Here is a 22084-nt window from a genome sequence, read left to right as displayed (position 1 = left end):
ATTTAGGTTTCAGATGCAGAAAGACCCTGCATTGGCTGTACAGCTAATTTTTTTTTTATGCCTAACACAGTATGAAGAAAAGATGAGAACAGGCTTGCTTTCTGAAACACATGGCAGCCTCAGTATCTCAGAGCTTACCAGAAAATAGTGACCAGCATCACAGGAACCACACAGGGAATTAGGAGGAGTGGGAGGAGCTTGGGTGATCAGTAGGGCTACAGGAGTGAGGAACACCCATTTGCAGGGTGGTGGGAGATGATAAAAGCCTTGCAGCTAGGCCACATTCCTCATAGAAAAGATTATTTAGCCCATTTGATTATTGAGAAACAATACGTATTGGTTGCTTTTCTCATTGCTATGATAAAATATAAAAAAAGAGTTTAGGGTATACAGTTTGAGGGGAAGTCCATTGTAGTGGGGCCACTGTAGCATGAGGCAAATGGTCACGTTGCATCTGTAGTTAGGAAGCAGAGAGGATGCTGGGTGGTGCCCAGCTCACTTTCTCCTTTTTATTCACCCTTTTTATTCAGCATTCCCCACCCAGAGATTAGTGTTGCCCACATTTAGGGTTTGACCTCTTAACTCAGTTCATCTATTCTAGACCCACACCCACCCATACACATGCCTCAATTTGTCCTCCAGATGATTCCAGATCACCACAAGTTGGCAATCAATCACTACAAACTATCATGTCTTGTTCTGGAGAGAAATGTGAGCTATTTGGACCCAAACCTTTGGCCCAGGGGAATTTACAGCCCTCTGCCTCTCCTTAAGGGTCTATAATATGCCAGGCCATCTCTTAGATTGGTCTTATTTTTCTTAACTGTAATATTAGATCCTTTGCTAAGTTTCCTCTATCTCTTTTATGTACACATCCCTCCACACACACACATACACAAACATACACATACACACGATCATGGAATGGGGTGCATTTTTTTTTCTTTATTACAGGAACCATATTTCCCTAGGATTGAAAGCAAATACCACATTTGCACTTTGCAGTCAGTGTATTCAAACAGTAGCATGTTTTAACTTGGACACTTGAAGTAATGATTCAGTGTTGCATTAAGCCTTGTGCATGCAAGAATGTGAACGCACCTACATTACTTCTAAGACTAACATTAATTCTAACACTGTGAAAGTTAAATCAGCGTTGCTGTGCCTTGTGTCAGTGCTCACTGGGATCCTGACTCTTGTCACTAACAAAGGGCAAACAAGTGATAAGCAGAGATGATACCCAAGCTGGCCTTGAGCCAAAGACACCACCTAAAGGTAGAACAGAACATTTCATTCCTATTGCAGTATGGAGAAATGACAACTTATTCCTTGAAACACACTTTGGAATTCAAAGACTTAATCCAGTACTCCACGTCGAGATAAATTTTTAATATATTCATTACACAAAACCTGAATTTTTAGTTTCCCTTAATTGCTCAGTGGTAATGCCTCCCAAATACAATGAGATATTTATGAGTTACCACCCCACACAATGTTCTCATGTAGTGCTACTTATGAATGGCAAACACAGGATTCCAAGTACCTCCTTATGTACATCAAAAGCACCGTGTAATTTTTAAAGCAATATATTATTACAATTAGTATTTGCTACTATCAAACTTCCCATCAAGTTGTCTCTACACAATTTTAATATGACCATGCCCAATATCTGTTTCATATCACTGAAAAAGCACACAGGAAATTCCTCCTGCTGGTGCTTGAATTCTAAGTCAGCAGTCAGCGCAACCAACTGTATTCTCCGTGGGTAGCTTAGTAGCTCAGACTCACCCCAGAGGTCTCTCTTCAGCATATAACAGTGCTCAACTCCTCAGGGGTGTAGTCAGGGAGGCACATGTGTATCCTGGCAGAGGCTCCCACTTGCCTGTAAGTGCCTCACTCAGCTTCAGTTCTCCTGACAGGGCTCGCTCTATCCCCCGTTGCTTGTCACAAGCATTCAGTGCTACAAACTCAGTCAAGCTGTTATAGAGGAAGCTGGAGAGAAAGGGAGAGAGGGAACTGACAGTAATTGTTAGATTTAATTTTTAACCCATTGTCAGAGAAATTCCTATTTCATTTGAAAAAAAAAAAAAAAAAAACAACAAAACAAAACTCTGAGCAAACAGCTGAGGTGATTTAATATTGACTGGTAGTCTAGTACCCAAGATGCTAAGACTGGCTATGACTACCACTTGTAAATTTTGATCAGTTTCCAAGCATTATTTAGAGGCAGCACACTGTAAGGCTAACTACAGTCCCCTTTATTTATAATGAGCATCTCTGAGATGGACTTTATAGCTTCCAGATAACTGAGCAGTTTCTTTAGAAGTTCCTGGGACCACTGATTTTGGTATCTTTCCCAACGCTGCCTATACCCTCGTGATTCTCCTGATTGTGCTGAAGCAATCATTCTTCTCAGTGTTTGCATACCTGTTACTTTTCTCATCTCTAGTTAAGATTTTGGTATGTTTGCACTTGATGTGTATCAATATGTGTGGATTTACACATTTTTTCCATGTTAATACCTTGAGATGATTTGAAGTACATTGCTCACGGGGTCCTGTCTGAATTCCTTGTTTTCCTTTTTTTGCTTATTTGTTTGTTTGTTTTATTCTTTAAAGACAGGGTCTCACTATGTATCTGTGGCTGTTCTGGACTCACTATGTAGAATAACCTGGCCTCAAAATCACAGATATCCACCTACCTCTGCCTCCCCAGCAATGGAATTAGAGATGTGTGCTACCATACCTGGCAAGTTTCTCACATTAATGTGGTCTCAAACTACTGTAAGGGAACAATTTTACCCTGTGACTTCTATTGTAACTTTCCACATTACCTTGGGAATCACTAATATGATTTATTCAATTAAATACAAACACATAAGGAGTCCCTGACAACAAGAAAGTACTTGGCCCTACTATGTACATGAGACTGTGTGCTTGTGTACATGCCTGTATTTAACAGTCAAATGCATACTCCAAACATAAGCAAAAGAGCTATAGGATGCAGAAAACATAAAAAGCACATGTTTATTATTTTTATTACTTATTTATCTTCTGTGTGTGTGTGTCTATAGTGAACTTTCTTGAGTCATTCCTTTCCTCCCACCATGTAGATCCTGAGAATTGAACTCCAGTCATACAAGTGCAATTGTAATTGGCCCAAGCAAATCAAGTGCATTTCCTTGCTGAGCCCTTCTGCTGGCCCTCATTTCGCACTCCCCAGGTCTTCTGTGTAACTGTCATGGTTCTTTAGCAACTTGGAGAAATGTCACTGTTTCCTCCATATCATCAGTGTCCTTGTTATCTCCTACCTTGTCTTCTCTTCCTCATTACCTCCATTTATCCTGATGCTCTGCCTCTGGCCATAGTTTTCGTGCTCAGTACACTTGGTGTAATCACCTAGGAATAGAGTACTAAGGAGACAGTGCAGACAGCATTGTGTAACACCCAGCAATAATGCCACCCTGTCCCAAACTGGAGTCAGGGCTTAGACTCAGCCTGGCATCCTCTGAATATGGCTCTCAGATTCCCACCATGCAGTCCACTGTCCATTTGAGCGAGGATAAGAGTAAAGAGTACAGGGGTCTGGTGGCCCTATGACCCAAGTTCACTCCACAGCCTAATCTTTCTCTACTATGACCAATTTTACCTGATTTGTATTTACTTGACTCTTTAGAACTGTATTTCATTCAAAACTACCTAATGCAATGTGTTGATCCTCACTGTGTTTGTGGAGGATGATGGCTGAATCTCTTTTGGAGTCATGTTAGAGAAGGCAGGGGAGCCAGATAGCTATTGTCTGGGTTCAGGGGAGACCCCAGGGTCTACCTGAAAGTCTGTGCAAGGACATGATAAGGAGCTTACACACACACACACACACACACACACACACACACACACACACACACACATTAGAGAGGAGGGAGGGTTTTTGTCTTTATTACGAAACCCAAAATTTCTCTGGAATTGAAAGCAAATACCACACTTGCACTTTGCTGCCATAGAGGATGGGAAGAGTTTGACTTTCTATGATCTAGAGGATTATAAGCCTGAAAATTCAAGCCTTGCTGTTGCTGAGTTCCCCAAATGGTCAAGAGCAGAGGATGCAGAGAAGAGAGACAAGGATTTTTGGCTTAAAGCTGGTGTGAGAAGTGAGCATGGTGCAAAAGTTGGGAGACAGCCTGTCCTTCCAGAGGCTTCAGGCACAGCCCTACAGAGTTTGAACAGAAGCCTAACAGTGTATAGACTCTCCCCCTGAGTGGCCAACTGAACCTCTAATCCAGCTCTCAAGGCCCCAGTTTCCCCTTTTGCATGTGATCACTCTCACGGCAGCCTGTACTTGTGGCACATTGTGGCATTTCTTTGCATCCTCACAATACTGGGGGCTCTCTAGTCAGGAAAGGGTCATGGGTCACTTATTCACTCTATTCAACACATCACCCCAGCCTGGCACTTGTTAAGTACCTGATATATATTCTGCAAATTAATGATACACATTTAAATATTTAAATTTGATATCTAAATAAATTTAAATATATACTCAAACATTTAAATATTTGCCAAATTATGTTCTTGTACTGCCTCCTTGCACTCTGCAGCCTGCAGATGGCCTCACAGTAACATGAGCAGGTCTTCATGTCCCTACTTTAGGGATTTAACTACACATTGGAGAATCTTCATCTCTGGAGGAAGTTTAGCCACGGAGATCCCTTGAAATCATTTATTAAAAACAAATATTTTCACTTCTATGTGTTGTGTCTTAGGTACTAATAATACAACAAAGGATAGCTGAAAAATATCTTCCCATAGGGATTCAGACCTGGTGAGTCATTTGGCCCCAAATATCTTCTTGGCTATGTTTTTCTGTCTTCTGAAGAGGTTTCAGGGCCTTCAGAAAAACAAAGCAGATGATGAGGAACACAACTGGTAGAAGCAGAGACTGAGACCTTAAATAGGGGGAGTTGTATAGAGCTGTTTCTTATTCTTTATCAACATGAAACCATAGTAGGTCTCCATCAATTTGTTTTACTCTTCTTTTTCATTTGGTTCCAAGCTCAACAGGGGCCATAACAACAGGTTCTGTCCCCAGAGCATCAGCATCCCAGCTTGTGACCATAGTAACCACAGAATCGGCAACAAGGCCGAGGTCTGAACACTTACCGAGGTCTGAACACTTAGTGCATCATGCTGGAGTCAGATGCTGTATTAGGCACATGCCATTCACCCTTTCCTTGCCATTACCTCTTCCCTATCAAGCTGATTGACAGTGTATGTGCTTCACTGAAGGTAAAACTGCACCTGAGCCACATTCAGGGGATTGCTGTGGGGTACACAGTTTAGGGCTTCTATTTAAATTAAAATTAAAATCTTAAGAATTAAAGTCTTAATTCTCATAGTGAAGAAGTCACTTGTCACAACCAAAATGAGGTGATGTATAAAGAAACTCTTTTGTGGGTCAATAGTGGTCAACAGCATGAAGATGCTTCCGACAGGGGGCTCCTCCCAGAAGGTACTCCTTTCACAGCAAGCACCTCAGTGTGGTCCAGGGTTTCCAGGCAGCAGTTCAACCTAAAACTTTATGAATACAGAACTCAGAACTCATGGGGAATCTGCATTTTAACAGAACTGTGACACTTTCAGCCATGAAAAGTGCCCACACATGCTCTAACTCCCTGCATATGATGTATTATGCAGAGTGAGCTCTTCTCAGGGGGAAAAACTTTCCTAACTTTAAAACCATTTGTATTCTCCATTTCTGTAAGTATTGTCAGTTTGGGGTAAATGGTTGGGGAAGGTTTGATGTGCAATATTTTCCTTTGGTAAACTGTGGGAAGCAAATTTAAGCGCTGTTTTCTAACCCCGTTGGATTCTTACTTGTACATAAGGCAATGATCCTTCTTGCTTCATTTACAGCTGGGACCCTGGGATCTTCCCCTAGTTTTGGACAGAGTGGTCTAGTATCCTAGGGTAGGAACAGCTTTGGCTTTGGAAAGGAATACTTCAGCATTAAGTTCTGAAGGCAGAGAGAGTGTGGGTGTCTTTTACTCTTGCCACTCAGAGCACTGGCTCAGTTTTAGCCCCTGATGTGGGGATTCATTAGGGGAGAAGATAATTCCCCTGCCAAGGTCCAGAGGGGACTCTGGCTGGCTGTTGTTTGTTTTCTGCTGTGTCTGTCACAATGAGATGGTTCCACAACCTCCATGCAAACTGGGCCTCACTGAGTGGTCCTTGAGGTCAGGAGGGATCTGATCAGGCTTCCCATCCTTGCTCCGCTTCCTTGTGATCTGTCCCCATGTCAATCCAAATGTCCATCTTTCCATTAACTGGGTGTGTTCAGCAGCTTGAAGACACCCTTGCATTCTCTAAGGGAAGTTTTGAAAGTTTACCTCTGCCCCAAAGACTAGGCAAAGAGCTAATGCTCTTCCTAATGGAAAATCTACCAATAATACTAAGATGCCTTCTATGCTCTCGGACCTTGTCTGTGGGTTGCTTAGCATAAGAGCAAGGACCTTGGAAGCCCAGGAGCATGAAATTCAAACTAGAAGAGGGACCTGGGAAGAGGACAGAAATTGACTAGCAAGGGAAAAAAAGAAAGACAAAACAGAGGTAGGAGAGAGGAGAGCTCTGTCAGGGGTGAGCAGATGAAAGCACAACGTAGCCACTGGGTTTTGGAAAAATAAAGGGAGGTCCTTGGTAACTCTGGTAAAACCAAGTACCATGAACTGATGTAAAACAAACAACAAACAAAAACAGACACTAAATGGCTTGAAAGGTTACTGTCAGGCAACTGTGGGCTTTATTCTCAAGTGAAGAGAAATAGCTAAAAACAAATAACAGGTCAAAGAAAGAGTTCTTTGTGGGTTTTGTTCTTTCTACAGTAAAGAATTGGAGAACATATTTGCATGGCCTTGGGAGAAGACATTAAAATCTACATCTCCTCTGGCCAGTAGTGTCTATTGACTGAAAACCTGGAGCCCAGCGTCTTGGTTTCCAGGCACCAGAGAGCAGACTTCCTATTGCTTTGGACTACCGATCTAGGCACCATTAGAGACATGTATATGTGAATGACACCTGTCAGTGTATCTCCATGGCTATAGCATTGTGAAGAATTGATTTAGAATCTCTTAGTTAAGAATTTATTCTGAAAGAGGTGTGTGTGTGTGTGTGTGTGTCTGTGTGTGTGCATTGTTATTCTTCCTGCCTGAAATTATATTTCTACACATGGGTGATTTTGTTTTTCTGTGAACAACAATAAGAAAAGAGAGAGAGAGAGAGAGAGAGAGAGAGAGAGAGAGAGAGAGAAAAGAGGCAGACCAAAATTGAAAAACAATTCTTTATTTACACAGCCATCATCTAATAAAATATTAAAAATTAATCCAGATACCTCTTCTAGTCAATACCTATATGGTTTTGGGCCTCCATCCTACTTTACATTTTTTTTTTGTTAGGTTTTGAGTTGTTTTTTTTTTTTTTTTAATGTTAAAGAGAGGGTGTATTTCATAGTCTGTTCATTTTGTTCTTTGATGCTTAAAGTTCACTTGGGCCAACTTGAGTTGTGACACTCGACACATTGTTAGCTTGTCCTGGACCCTCCCCATCACAACTTGTCAGTCACTAAGAATCTCACTGGTTTCCTGAGTTGTTGGGTGTGTAACATGGTAAAGAGTTGGGCCAGCCATCTCAGGACAGGGATCCTAGCAAGTGTTAGTCTATGTAGGGTAGTAACTCCCAAACAGGGCTCCCAACCTTCCTCTGCAGCAATGCTGTGAGGCTCAACACAGGCTGTTCCTCATTTTCTTGATGCCCAAGTGGCACTACTATAAATCTAAGTTGTTTTCACATGTTTGTTAAGTTATAGTATAGATCACTGTAGGGCCAGAGAGCCATGGAGAGGCAGAGAGGAGCCAATCTAGAGCAAAAATGGGGTTGAGGTGTATCTAAACCCCAGAAACCTCATCCTGAGATTGGCGAGAGTTGGACTACTCCCTTTCTTTCTTGGACTCTACCTTTACCCCAGCTGGGGAGGTCACACAGCCAGCAGCCAAGTTAAACTTGCTCTCTCCTCAAAAGGTCATGTGGAGCCATAACTAGAATTCCTCCTTATGCAAATGAGGCATCCTCAATACTGGCCTGGATACTGCCCCAACTCATCTCCAAAGGTTTAAAAAGCCTTTGTTCCCCCCAGTTAAATGGTCTGTCTCAGTAACATCTGTGCTGGTAATGCTGCTGCCTGAGGTCTCATCACTCATGGTGTTCCACTCCTGCCTCGTTTTCCCTTTCAGGCTACTGGTCTTGGGTGAACTTGGGTGACCTTGAGTGATCGATCATCCTGCTATGGGTCGGGGAGAGGAGTGGGAACAACAGATCACTAAGCAGCAGTTTAGGCAGCAGTGAGGGGGAAACGCAGGCTGAGCACTGATACCAGATTGCTTTGCACTGTCCCCCTGGGTTCCTGTTCTTATCATGCTTGCCCCCCACCCACCCACCTGCGGTGACAAGAATGATAGGCTGTTGTCAGACAGAAAGCAAGAATGCCATGTGACATGGATGAAAAAGTGACTGAAGTTCAAAGTCACAACCCAACTACAGTAACATGTCCTGCATGGTGATTGGCATGGCTGCCAGAGCTTGAACCCCAGCCTTGGACTCTGGTAGGATATTTACAGCCTGCTTGATTTGTTTCCTGAGGCTTGTACATGATTCTCGGGATGGCTTTCCATGCATATCTCTTGATATAAGGCACTTCTTGCAACAGCTGTGTGAGGTAGAAACTATCTCTCCCCTATGGACAATGTTCTTTGGGCTCTGGGTGTTTCACTAACTTAATAAAAGCCACCAAGGACCAAAACACACACGAAGACATCCCTGTTCTGTCTACCCAATGCCTTGCTATTGGCTACGGCACTGAGTTGCCAGGACATCAGGTATAGGATAACAGTGAATATCATTAGCCATGGGACACAAGGACAGACTTGGGGACACACAAACAAAAAATCTAGCCTTGGGCATACTGAATTCCAAATGCCTCTGAAGTGTCTTGTGCATCAAGTGCTTGTAGCTGGTGGTTTGCTTTTCAAGAGACTGAGTGGGCTGCCTGATGTGTGGGTGGAGCTGTTTAAATCATGCAGTTATGGACACAGCAGGCTTCAGCCTTGGAGATGAATTTGGTTGCAGTCAGGGCCCTATTTATAGACGGCAGACTCAGCATATGGCCCAGTTTAAAGAGTTCAGCTAGTGACAATGAACACTCCTTGCACTTTCTCTAGAAGTTGAAAGGCATCCAGGACAGCAGGTATATAAGCTGTCCCTACTCTGGGCTGTTTCCATTGTTTCTGAGTGGAAACCCCTGTCTCTGTGAGCCAGGCCATGTGGCATGCTTCCCAGGGAGGCTGGCTTCCTGTAAGCTGCTCAGATCTGATGCTTGTTAGAACTGGCTCCTGACTGGAAGATGCTTAACTTTGGTTTAACCCAGAATCGTTCTTCAGTGTCACGGTGGGTCATCAGCCCTTAGACATAAAGATGAATGATGCACTTTCCCCTGGTGTTTGCTGTATTGACTCTACTGATACACATCCTGCTCCTCTTCTCCTGGACAAACTCCGGGCAGCATGCAAACAAGTTCTATGTTGTGTACTATGCTACCTCAAGTGTCAATTTGTTGGGATGCTCAGATCTGGCAGGGGCCTCATACAGCTCTCTTCCCTCGGCTCCTATTCATTCCACAAATGTGAAAAAGTATAAAGGACGTTTATGAGAAAGGCTTGTAACGTGCCGTTCTTTCTTATTTAAACATCTCTGAAAACTGTCAGGAAAGTGTTGTCTATAATCACCATCAACCCAGTCCACCCTGTGTGTGTGTGTGTGTGTGTACACATTAGCATTTTGCCATAAAAATTAAACCTAAGAGTATGTTGAACCCTAAAAGGAAACAAATGCTGTGTGTCATGGATGCAGAGAGGGGAGAAAGCAAAGCACAAACAGAGTTCTGTTGTCCCCAGGGACAGGATAGGAGGACTGGACACTGCCTGTGCAGGTACTGGCTTTTCTTTAAGGCAGCAGCAGCTGTGCCCAAGGTGGAAACAGAAAGCTCTTTGGGACACCTCTGACCCTAATCCACAGTCCTGTACTGTGCACCTTGTGTGGTCACAGCTCACAGAAGTGCCACCTTCCATGGCAGCTATGGATCTTTGCTGTTCCAGGTCAAAATACTTATTCACTTCAGATGACACTGCATGGGAGCTTCTGCAAAACCTACCCTGCTAAATTACATTTTCTGAAGATTGGATCATTCTTGTCTTAGGTATAAAATAAAATCATCAATAAATAAAAGTAGATGTCATTACAGAGCACGAGGAGATGAGAGCCTCATTTTCCAGTAATAAAAAGGGTTGCAGCTATGGTCCTATCTATTATCTTGGATAATAACAGTAATGTCTCCCATTGAAGTGTTTATAATGAGCTGAGTGACCTGGGATCCCGCTCTGGGTGGGAAGATTTCTCCTTCAGGAGGATGACTGCTGTGGATGGGATAAAGGGCAGACCCAGCACTAGCTAGTCCCAGTGACCTGTTGCCTCCTGCTCCAGAACACTCCTTGAGTCTGCAGGACTCCTGAGGGGGCAAGCCTGTGAGAAATGCCTCAGTTAGTATTTTGGTAATATTCAGAACAAAATCATTCCCAACTTTCAACTGAGACTCGGTACCCATGGGGGAATGTTTCAGTTTTCTTTGTTTTCTAGGTAGCACTGTTTAGATATTTTTTTCATGCAGTCTGAGCATATTAATCATTTGTCCCAACTGTTGGGTACCCATTATGAGGATATAAAATGTTCATAATATAACTTGAACAGCAATGTTTGTTATATAATCAACAGTGTTATATCATGTTAGTGACAGTCATGTACTCTTACAACAATTCTCACCAAGTGACATCACCTGATTCTAAAAATAGGCCAGTCATAACCCTACTTTCTGGTGTTTGGGGTCTGCTATTCTGGAGCCTAGAAGCATGGATTTGTGGAGGAATACTTTTCCATATTCATAGGTCTGTTGGCCCTAACAGTACTGTGAAAGGGTCCCTCAGGTGGCCCCATTTCCTCATCTGAATCTGAGATGATACCTTCCTACAAGAACTCACTCAAGCCTCTGCTTGTGTTCTCTTTAATTAAAGGAGCTTATTGGCCATCCCAGGAGCCTTGGTGAAGAAAGAAGGACCACTTGGCAATGAGCCGAGATGCAGAGTCTTCAATATAGTGCTGGTATTGTTGGGCAAGCCTGAAAGACCCACTTGGCAAAGTAGGGGCAATGGCGCATGCCCAAAGGATATTAGGAGCCTGTTTCAATGCTCTTTTCAACCTAAGACAGTAGTACTCAGTACCTCAGATGATACCCTTGTCCTCTTGCTAATGGTAGCTAAGTCGTTGTTCAGGAGTCATCATCCCCTCTCTACACTCTGGACAAACTGCCATTGCTGTTTCTGCATCTCTAAAGGCTGGGATGAGGAGGGGTGGCACTTCTCTGATGTATACTGTCACAGCAGTCATGTTTCCCAGCTCTGGGTTAAGCTCTGGGATAGGCACTGGGACCCAGCACACATAGCAGCCTTGGCGGGAGCAGGGCTAACCTTGTTTTAAGTGACTGGATGAGATTAATTTTTCAAATGTGGGTCCTTGGAAAGGCCATTGTGAATATATTTGTTTTGTTGCTGGATTATTGCAGTGTTGGGTGATTTCTTTTCCACCCACACACAGAGATTTCTTTGAGAATTAAAGAGGAAGTAGGCAGGCTTTCTCTGGCACATGCAGACATGTGGAAGAATTTCTAAACCTCCTTTGGGGACGGTGTCCATAGCAACAGAGACTGTTCTGCAGAGGAATTCTCAATTAGCACCAAATACAGGAGCATTGCTTGCCAGCTTTCCCAGCCAGAGTGGTCACCATCACAGAGTGCAAGGTGGACTGTGACACTGTGTGATAGGAATATATCACTGTTAAAATGCTTCTTGCATCTATGATGCATAGGACTTTGAGACTATCTTCCATTGGAGGCTGGCTGTACATATTATAACTAGGTATCAGCTGTCATTGGAGCAAGATAAAGATGAGGGCCTGGCTCTGAGGTGACCTTGTAAAAATGACTTCCTATCCAGAGTCAGTGATTAAGGGGTTAAATTAATTAGATCTCTATGAAGTCATTATATACTATAGAGATCTAATTAACTTCATCTATGTATCCCTGGGATGCATCGGCAGATGAAAAGGACACACAGACTGCCTCTTACATGATAAAAAGGGAGCTTGGGCATTCTTTTGTTACATAGTCACAAAGGCTCTAGAAGGATGGATCTACAAAGAAACCAGCAATGTATACATATTTAGAATGACTGAGAATTAGGCAGATGAGCAATTAGCAAAGAAAAAGACTTTTCATAATAAATCCCAGCACACTATCTAATCCTAAAGCACGCAGACATCCAATCAATAAAAATTTAACTTTCAAAGAAAATAAAATATGCATTTCCTCGGTGGCCTTCAAGTTCACGCGTAAACTATAAATCTTACTGCGCTAAGGTGTCATTCAAGCATGTATTGGGCACCAACTCCACCCGTGGCTCTTTGCCAAAAATGTATACATTTCATTTAAGGGGAGGCCTTTATACAGCAGGCACAAAAACAAGGAAATGCATTTGCATAGCAGTGAAAGTGCTCAGCTGAAGGGATTCGAGAAAGAAAATGACAGCCGCTATGGGGGATAAGGAAGGCTTCTGAGATAATGTGAGCCAAGAAAGGGCATGCCAGCAGGATGACGAACGTGTGCTTAATTTGCTCAGCAATCAAGAACCACTGAAGTGTTCGGAATGGGAGAAACTAATCATAGATCCTGCCTTTCAAGAAGGTGGTGGCTGGCGATCCTTTCACAGGACGCGCAGCAGTAATAGCTGCCACCCCGGGATTTACGGACCAGATTACACGAAGGGCTCTAAAAGCATTGTCTCCGTTAATCTTTAAAACACCCCTATCAATGAGTAGATGGAAGGAAGGATGGACGAGTGGATGAATTGATGGATTTATTGCCTAGCAGAGCTCACAGCTATTGTAGTATTAAAATTTCATTCCGCATATGTTAAAAATGGGTCTTAGAGAGCTTAGACAGCCAGCATGTGGCCACGGAAAATACCACACATGAGAGGAGCAACTGATCCCTGACACCGAAGACAGCATGCCAGCCACTTGGTAATCACACACTGCGCACACGGGTAGTGCTCGCCAGTGGGTGAAAGGATAATTACTACAAATGTGTGAGTTCTAAAAACACCTTTAATATGGAACTTGGTTGCTCTCAAAGCCTACCCAGAGACACATTTACATCGTATAAAATATCAAATGAAGCTTATCGATACTTTTCTTAGATGGCAGTGATTGTATGTTAGGTTCCTTTGAAGGTCTATGGATAAATCTTGCTGGGTAGCCAGCTGGAGGAATCCTTGCTCCTATCAAATTTAGAAACCTGCATTATACTTGGGGGAAAAGCACTTCCTGATGTGAGTGGGGTTGTGAATTCTGGATGCTGACTTCCATTGGGCCAGTGCCCTCTTACATTGCTCATTCCCTTGTTAGGTATCAAATATGGCAAGCAAGCAGATAACATTCAGTCAACCTTTAATGGATCCATATGTCTGAGAAGTCATAGAGTATGTGCATGACCCCTAATATGAAATTTCAACCTGGACCTCATGGAAGAGACTATTGTATATGGATGGGCTTGGAGTGCAACATCAACTGCCAGGGGTGGTGAGGGAAGTTAGAGGGAGAGTAGATGTGAGGCTGGGATGAGGTGAGGGTGAGGTAAGAATGAGGTGGAGTAAGGTAAGTAAGGTAAGGTAGGGTTAGGTAGGGTGAGGTGGGGTGAGGTGAAAATGGGGTAATGAGTGAGGAGAGGTGAGCAAGATGAGGTGAGCTAGAAGAGATGAGGATGAGGAGAGGTGAGGCGAGGGTGAGGTGAGTGTGAGGTGAGGGTGAGGAGAGAGTGAGGAGAGGTGGGGTGAGGTGAGGTGAGGGTGAGATGAGGGTGAAGAGAGAGTAAGGTGAGGTGAGGGTGAGGTGAGGCAAGGGTGAGGAGAGAATGAGAAGAGGTAGGGTGAGGTGAGCTGAGGAGAGGTGAGATGAGGTTGAGGTGAGGGTGAGCAGAGAGGGAGGTGAGGTGAGGGTGAGGTGAGAGCGAGGTGAAATGAGGTGTGAAGTGAGGTGAGGTGAGGTGTGAAGTGAGGTGAGGTAAGGTGAGGTGGGGTGAGGTGAGCAAAGAGAGGTGAGGGTTCTGAAATGTGAGGGTGAGAATGAGGGTAAAGACTCAGGAGAAGATGGAGGTGAGGATGAAAACGAGGATGAAGTGATTGTGACAATGAAGGTGAAGGGGAAATGAGGGTAAAGATGAAGGTGACTTAAGGGTGAAGTGAAGTAGTGTGAAGATGAGTGTGAGAGTGTGGTAAGGGTGAGCTGAGATGGAGTGAAGATGCAGATGATGTGTACTGAGGTGACTTTGAGGGTGAGGGGGAAGTAAGAATGAGAGGAAAGAGAGTGAGGGGAGGTGAGCTGTGAGCTGAGGTGATAGTGGGGTAGGATGAGGGTGAGGTGGGTGAGGTGAGGTGAGGTGAGGTGAGGTGAGATGAGGTGAGGTGAGGTGAGGTGAGGTGAGGTGAGGTGAGGTGAGGTGAGGTGAGGAAGGAATAGTTCCTATTTCCCTCCCAGCTCCCAGTCCTCACATTCTATCTCCTCAAGCACTGAGCATGTGTTTCTTCTCCTGGGTAGCAGAGGGCCTGGTCCTGGCTGACTAAGGCACTCAGGTCCTTCCCAGATGCATCTTGTCACCATCAACTTGGTCCCAGACTTTCTCAAACTCTAAACCTTCTCCCCTAGCACCATGGGCTCTCAGTTCTGCAGAGACCATGAGCTGGTCAGAGACAACAGCCATACTGCCTCCATTATATTATGGAATTTCCATTATTTAAGGGAAACAGAGTCGGTCTAGGTGAGCAGGTGGCAGCTTAGCCACTTGCCTCAACAGTGAATGACAAACAGTATCTGAGAGTGGTTATGAATAAGTCCTTGTGCCATTTAACAGGCAAGGGCTGCAAAGTTGAGCACAGGGAAGTTTCTGTGAAAAACCCTGTTTTGCTGGGTACTTTCTCCTGAGATTCCATTTGTGAGCTACTTGCCAGGCCTTCCAGAAGCTTTTAGGGTTTTGGGAACGGTTTCCTAACGTTCAGTCATTCAGTCTTCCAGAGTTCCTTTTATGCTTTTCAAACAGAATAAAAACAAAGAGGTCAAAAAGGAAGCTACACATCCTCAGAAGGGCTAAATCTAGAGCTTTCATCTTGCTGAAAACTGAGATGGTCTGCTAAGAAGCAAGACTGAATCTGCCCCTGTGGGAAGGTCAACACCTGACAGGCAAAACTGCGCCTGTGATTTAGTGACTTACACTAGGGAGTGACCGCTGGAGCTAAAGAAACCACTGAGCGTGGTGAGTGGGAACAAAGGAGCCAGCCTTCCTACCTTCGGGAAAAGCCACTGGGTCTTGTCTGTGCAGTCTTGGCTTTGTTTCCAGGTCACCAGTGCTTTTATTATTTGGCCTACTGGTGCTGTGAGGAGCTCTGAGGTCCCTGCTGGGCTGGGCTTGCTGTGGGAGTATCCAGACCTCTCAGCTGTCAGCAGGCTGCCTGGCTCCCAGGAGGTCACTTCAGGCCTAGCCATCTAACTTTAGCCACTGTTGGCAGCTCCTCTTGTCCTGATAGGCAGCAAGGGAGGCCAAACCATTACAAATCCTGCTCCCTCTGTGGCTTGGCACGGCCACATGTCTTCACTGCAGCAGACAAGAGGATAACTCATGGTTTTTGCAAAGGCTACCCATGCATAAGCTGATAGTCAAATGATCTTCCGGTCCTTCCCAGGGTGTCCTAGGATCCTAGTCTTTGCCCTCTGGGTACCAGAAGCAATTTTCTTTTCTCCACATTTGTGACACCAATGTGCTTCCACACATCACTAGATATTCCCTGAGAGAGAAACTACCTACTGTCTAGAATGCAGTGAGACTGGTGGCTCAGACTCATCTACTGCCACCATTTCTTTGAACTCTGCCTTGGTTGTTTGTGTGACCCTCAGAACCAACACTATGTCACCTAACTCCTGGGTTGTACAAATCTATTTTTTTTTTTGTCCAGGTTATTTGAAAAGCATAAAATATTTGTTGTGGTAAAGAGATAATTTTGTCTCCTAGAGGCCACAAAAAAAAAAAAAAAAAAAAAACACCCTGAGGCCTGTAGGTACCTTTGTCCAATGTTTAGCTGTTGGCAGCTTGCCCAGGATTTGGCTCCCTCCCGTCTCTGGGAGGGTAGACTTAGATCAGCCTAAGAGTCGGGCACAGATGGGAATATTCACGGAGCACTCTTCAGCTGCAAGCACGTATCCTGCAGAGTGCAGAAGTCTCTTTGGGAGCCACACGCAAGTGTAACTCGGGGATATGTTTAAATATAAGAGCTTCAAAACCAGTTTTATCTAGCCATATGTGAAGGACTGTGCACAAAGGAGCTATTTCTGGTGCCCTGGGCTCAGCAACCCATAGTGAACCTCATAGTGAACCCCGTAGTGAGTTCAGAACGTCTCATGATCAGTGGCTGTTCTCCAGAGAGCGCACCCCACAAGAGCAGCAGGAGAGATGGGATGGAAATGGGGACAGGGTGTGGAGAAACAGAAGTCTTGACATCGAGTGAGGCCTCTGAGTGCACGGCATTGGAGGTGTCATCAGAAGGACCTCACTAGCTATCTGCTGACTTCTGTATCCAGGGAAGTGAATAAAAAAGAGGGTAGTAAGCCACGGGCATGATGGAGTATCCACCACACAGACAGGGAGCCACAGCCATGGAGTCCCTCGGGAAGAAAGGCACTTGCTGCTCATCCCTCTAGACGGGGCAGATGTACATCCTGTATGTTCAGTGACAAAAGCTGGAACTCCCGGTCCAGATTCCCTGACTCAGTGCTGTTGGGGAAGCCAATCTTTGCATCTGGTGGCCCCAGCACTACTTCCTGTTTGCGAAACAACAGGTGAGCCTTGTGTGAAGCCTGGATAAGCCTCCGTGTATGATGTGGAGGGCACCTTCCCTTTTGCAGAAATTGTGTTTTATGGTCTGATCCCACGGCTGCATCTGACAGACCAAACAGCTAGCTGTCTGTCATCTCATTACTCGGTGCGGCTCCTAACGCTTCATAGAAGAAGCAGATCTGTTTCTCTGGCATTTCATGGGGGAAAACTAGAAAGACACTTCCAGGTACAACCCCACCTGTTTTTAGAGCAGTACAATGTTTTCTTGGATTTTGATCAAGAAACAGCACAGACGCTGTGGCCACCCATCCTCACTGTGAAGCTCACATTCGGACTTCCGTGTCATTAAAGTACAGGATACTGTGGCCTCACAGGGCTGTGGGGACCGCTGCACTAACAGAGTTGAGGAGGCACACTGTTATTATTGGTTTAAAATCTAGTGCCACTTTGCTCCCAGCAGCTCAGCTCAATCCAGATCAGCCCTTTAACTGTGGACTGGTCCTGCTGCTACAGTGGTTCCTCTCCTCACCTGTGATGGGGACTTCTTTGTATATCCAGTACCTGCTGCAAGTGGTGAGCCTGCTATCCTGCTCAGGACTCATGCCCTGGGTCCATTCACCAGTCATTTATGCTTAGACTGGAAACTCATTGACAGCATCTTCTAAAAGATACTCTCCCGGACTTGGCTACTATGTACAATCACTTTCTGAGGAACACTGACTCAAGACTTTGCAGTTCTCTTATGCCACCTCTGAGTTGCCCAAGCTGAAGCAAGCACGTATTCTGCACACACAGCCTGCAGACCAGAGGCCTCTCTTACCTATTCTGATGCTGTGTATTCAGAGCAGATGGTATCCACTCGCTGCTTACTCCAGGCCAACTACCCCTCTAGCTGCCTCTGGATGTTTTAGCTCCTGTTTTATTTCCATCTCGTAACAGCCAGTGATATCTGTTCCCCCATTATAGAAGAAGGAATGAAAGCTCAGAGAGGTTGAGTAGCTCTGCCATGGTCACAGAGCAGCATGCTAGAGCATGGCACTTTCCAGGGTAAGAAGCCCTCAGAGACGTGATTCCTGTTTAAAAGTACGGTAGACTCACTGTGGCTTTTGTGCTCTTCCTTTTCCTCTTTGACCTGATTTGTTTGTAGTACCTGTGACGAGCCTCGTAGAGATGAATATGTTTCCAGAGTAAGGACTCCATCGGCTGCTGTTATCATGACATCCTAAGCCCAGCACTGTGCTCACTTTGCACGTGGCGGTGCAGCTTTGAAAATCTACTCTTGCCACAGCGACATGCGGGCTTTCTGCTAATTGACAGACAGCCGTCAGGTTGCTAAAAGCTGTTGTGATACCCTTGGTCACCACAGGCCACTTAGAAGTCTGTCTTGTCCTGTCCCTTGCAGTTCTAACTTCAAAGTCTGAGCAGGACAGCTTCACCTTACCTGTTCACTTTGACAGGTAGCTCTTCACCAGGCATAGAAAAAAATTTCCCAGAGAAACTAGGACAATAATGGCCGCATGCACACCTCGGCTGTTGGCATGAGACCTGCTGTTAGCTTTGCACGGTTTTTCTCAGCTTTTGTCTCTTGCCTTGTACTTGCTGCTCTCCCTGTATGAATGAATCTAAAATGTATGTTGTTGAAAGTAAAAATGAAAAACATAATACAATTAAGTTTTGATCTTCAGTCTCAATACTTGTAAGTAGGCAGACAGCTCGAGCTCCGCGGGTGAGGCTGACCGCCATGCTGACATTGTGCCATCTGCACATGGTTCTATACCTGTCCCTCCCATGCTGTTGTGCTAAACACAGGGACATGCCAAGACCCCATGATCACATTTCCCTGATCTTCGGTCCACCTCTTTATCAAGTCATAGGAGTCTTTTAAAAAAAGTAACTAATAATGAAGTTGGTTCTTTGACAATTTCACACATTTATAATACATTCTGGTTACTCCCACAGTCGTCTCTCATAGCCTCCCATCTTTCTCTCCCCCTCATCTCTACCTGTTTTTTCCCCAAATCCATGACTTTTCATTTTGGTTCATGATCCATTTAGCTTAACTAGGGCCATTTAGCTAGGTAACTATGAGGCTAGGACTACCATTGGAGCCTGGTGGGGTTATTATCACCAGTGAGTACACACGTGAAAGCAATGGCTCTTCTTTCTCTGAACTTGTCCATAGTCATCAGTGAAGGTTAGGGCCCACTGAGTCCCTCCCCCATCTTTTTCTGACTGCTCACGGGCCCATTCTTAGGCAGACCCAGTGACATCATCTCTAGGAGTTGAACGTTCATGCTCACAATGCATGTACAGTGCTAAGAAGGTGGCATGTTATAGCTTTTATCCTCTTCTGTCTCTTACACTCTTCCTACCACTTCTTCCTCACAATTCTTGAGCCATGAAATAGATGGCATAATTGTCTTGTTTAGGGCTGCACACTCAGTGGTCATTTGTTATCAGGATATTGTATAACCAAAGGTTCCCTGCAGTTTAGCAAAAAAGAGAATGTCTTAGTTAGGTTTCAATTGCTGTGATAAAGACCATGACCAAAAGCAACCCGGGGAAGGGAGGAAATGCTCTATTTAACTTCGGTTTCTGAAGTCACAATCTGTTGAGAGAAACCAAGGCAGGAACTTAAGCAGACAAGGAACATGGAGGCAGGAATTGAAGCAGAAGCCATGAAGGAAGACTGCTTACTGGCTTGCCCTCGATGCCTTGCTCAGACTGCTTTCTAAACAACCCAGGATGAGTTTCCTAGGAGTGGCAACACCTACAGTGGGTTAGACCCTCACACATCAATCATTAATGAAGAAAATGTCCCACAGCTTTGCCTGTGTAAGCCAAATCTGATGGAGACATTTTCACAGTTGAGGTCCCCCAACAATATTTCCAGCTTGTGTGAAGTTGAATAAGAACTAAACAATGCAGGGGGGTTGATTGAGCACACAGCTCTGATTGAGGCTGAGAGTAGTAATTGTCGATGGGAACACATAATATATATTTAGAAGGAAACTCAAGCTCTGAGTCCATTCAACTGAATGACAGAATTAAGACTCCTTCCTAGGACCTATGACCTCACCATCATGAGCTTTTGATAGAATTTACAGTATCGGTATAGATTTCCTCCTGTGAAGCAGGCTTCAGATCTAATCTCATAGAGCAGTTGATTATACCCATAAGTCTTTCATCAACAGTCAAGACCCCAAGAAATACAATTATCCTAACATAATCCTCCAATTATTTTTAAAAGAAACCTACACAAGGGCCAACAAAGCCAGTAATAATTGTGCATGCTAATTTGCAGGTTAATATGACATCTACTTCTATCTGGGACAAGCATGCCTCTGTAGGAACAGGAAAACTGGAAAACCACAACACATTCTGAGGATGACACACCTAGTGTGACCCTAAAGGACAGGAAGGTGGGGAAATGGCAAACATCTTTCTTGTAAGTGGGGCTAAGTCAATGTCTGGGGCATATGCTGAGTTGCTTGGGTGTTGTACTATCTGGGCTCCCAGAAACTTTACAACTGGGCCACCTGGATCTGATCCAACTCTGCTAATGTTTACTGATGTTGTTCGGAGCCTATGGGGACTCTAAAATGAATAAGATTGATTCTGCCAGAAATCTTGAGAAATGTAGGCCCAAAGAAGATAACAATAAAGAACCATAACAAAGGTAGGCTGTGTCGGTTACTCTTAGTGAAGTAGAAAACAGTGTCATGAGATTCTATTCTAATTCCAAGAAGGAGATGGTCATGGATGTCAAGGGGAAGGCTGCATCCGAGGTCAGTCAATCTTACTGTGAATACGTGTTCCTGAGATGAAAGAGCATCAGGCCATCTCAAGCTGTGAGCAAGTCAAGAGGGAACATGCATGGACAGAAAGGCTGGTTCCCCCTGGGAGTGATGTGCTGGATTCAAAGGGCTGAGGAGAGTAACTAGGTTATAGCAGTTCTGTGAGACCTGCCCCATTGTCCTCATCATAGTATGTAGGAGGGTACGGATGGAGGCGTGCCAAGAGCTCCACTGCAGGAGTTTAAATCTGTGGACCGGAAAGAGAAACTTCAGTGTGTGAGCAGTGTTGGGCAGGGGCCAGAGACTCATCAACAGATCTTCCCACCATAATAGTGGGAGGGGGGAACCAATGTCCCAGTGTTGTGTGGGGAGCTGAGAGTGTCTACTGGCCAAACAGGGTTGGGTATGTGGCTGCTGCTAACCAAAGCTTGTTTCTCTAGCATTTGCACCAGGTTTAATGTAGATTACTACATCACTGTTTTTCATTTTTGTGATAGATAAAGACAGCTGTTTTTGCTTGTTGTTTGTTTGCCACATTTTAATCTTGCTGACCATGTGGCTTCTTCCAATTATGTAATATAAACACAGGAGAACGGGATCCTCACAGCTCCTTGGGGCTTGTCTGCCCCTTCTTTGTGGGTGGGAACTGAATACTGCCCTCATCAAGCACACAAAATGGTGAGGAATCACCACTTAGCCTGCCTGTTGATGCGGCTCCCTCCATCCTGCATCCCATGCTCCTGCCTCCGCCCCCACACTGATGCTGATGAGTTTCTCTGTCCCATCCTGTTCCCTTCTCATGTATCCCCTTTCCCCTGCCTGATTCTTGCCACTTGACTCCGTGAAGGCTGAGATTCCACATTCTGCTCCAGGCCATTCCTAAAGAGTATCAAGCCTTGAGGAAAGGTACCTATCAATGGCAGGTGAAATTCTGAACCACCTCAGCTTGGGTCATTAAGTCACTTCCCTCATGCCCTCTGTGTTTGTCTATGTGGGGGTCCTACCCTGCAAAAATGTTGACAGTGATGACAACAGGTTGTCAGACCCCCTAACAAGTGTGATTCCCTGTACTGTGAGGCACCCTGCTGCTAAGATACTGAACTTCAGGAAGTGTGAATGGCTAGAACCTTCATCCTTCAGCCAGTAGCTATACAGGGAAGAGCTAAGCAGGGGCTGGCATACATGGTGACAGTTTGAGA

General features: G+C 44.7%; 1 protein-coding gene across 26 annotated transcripts in view; it reads left to right on the top strand.

Moving 5' to 3' along the window:
* Nucleotides 1–22084, top strand: part of Myt1l (myelin transcription factor 1 like) — a 383678-nt gene that overhangs the window by 153137 nt on the left and 208457 nt on the right. The window contains exon 4 of one of the 26 annotated variants that reach the window (XM_076942028.1): nt 20393–20510. The exons of 24 other annotated variants lie outside the window; for them this stretch is intronic. The gene's annotated coding sequence lies outside the window, so the exon portion shown is untranslated. Of the gene's footprint in view, nt 1–20392; nt 20537–22084 lie in introns of all 26 variants that reach the window. One more of the 26 variants, XM_076942029.1, reaches the window with a different exon arrangement.

Source organism: Arvicanthis niloticus, chromosome 11 (assembly GCF_011762505.2).
Source record: "Arvicanthis niloticus isolate mArvNil1 chromosome 11, mArvNil1.pat.X, whole genome shotgun sequence".
NCBI classification, from domain to species: Eukaryota; Metazoa; Chordata; class Mammalia; order Rodentia; family Muridae; genus Arvicanthis; species Arvicanthis niloticus.
Note: the sequence above shows the minus strand (reverse complement) of the source record. Positions and strands in the feature narration are given on the sequence as shown.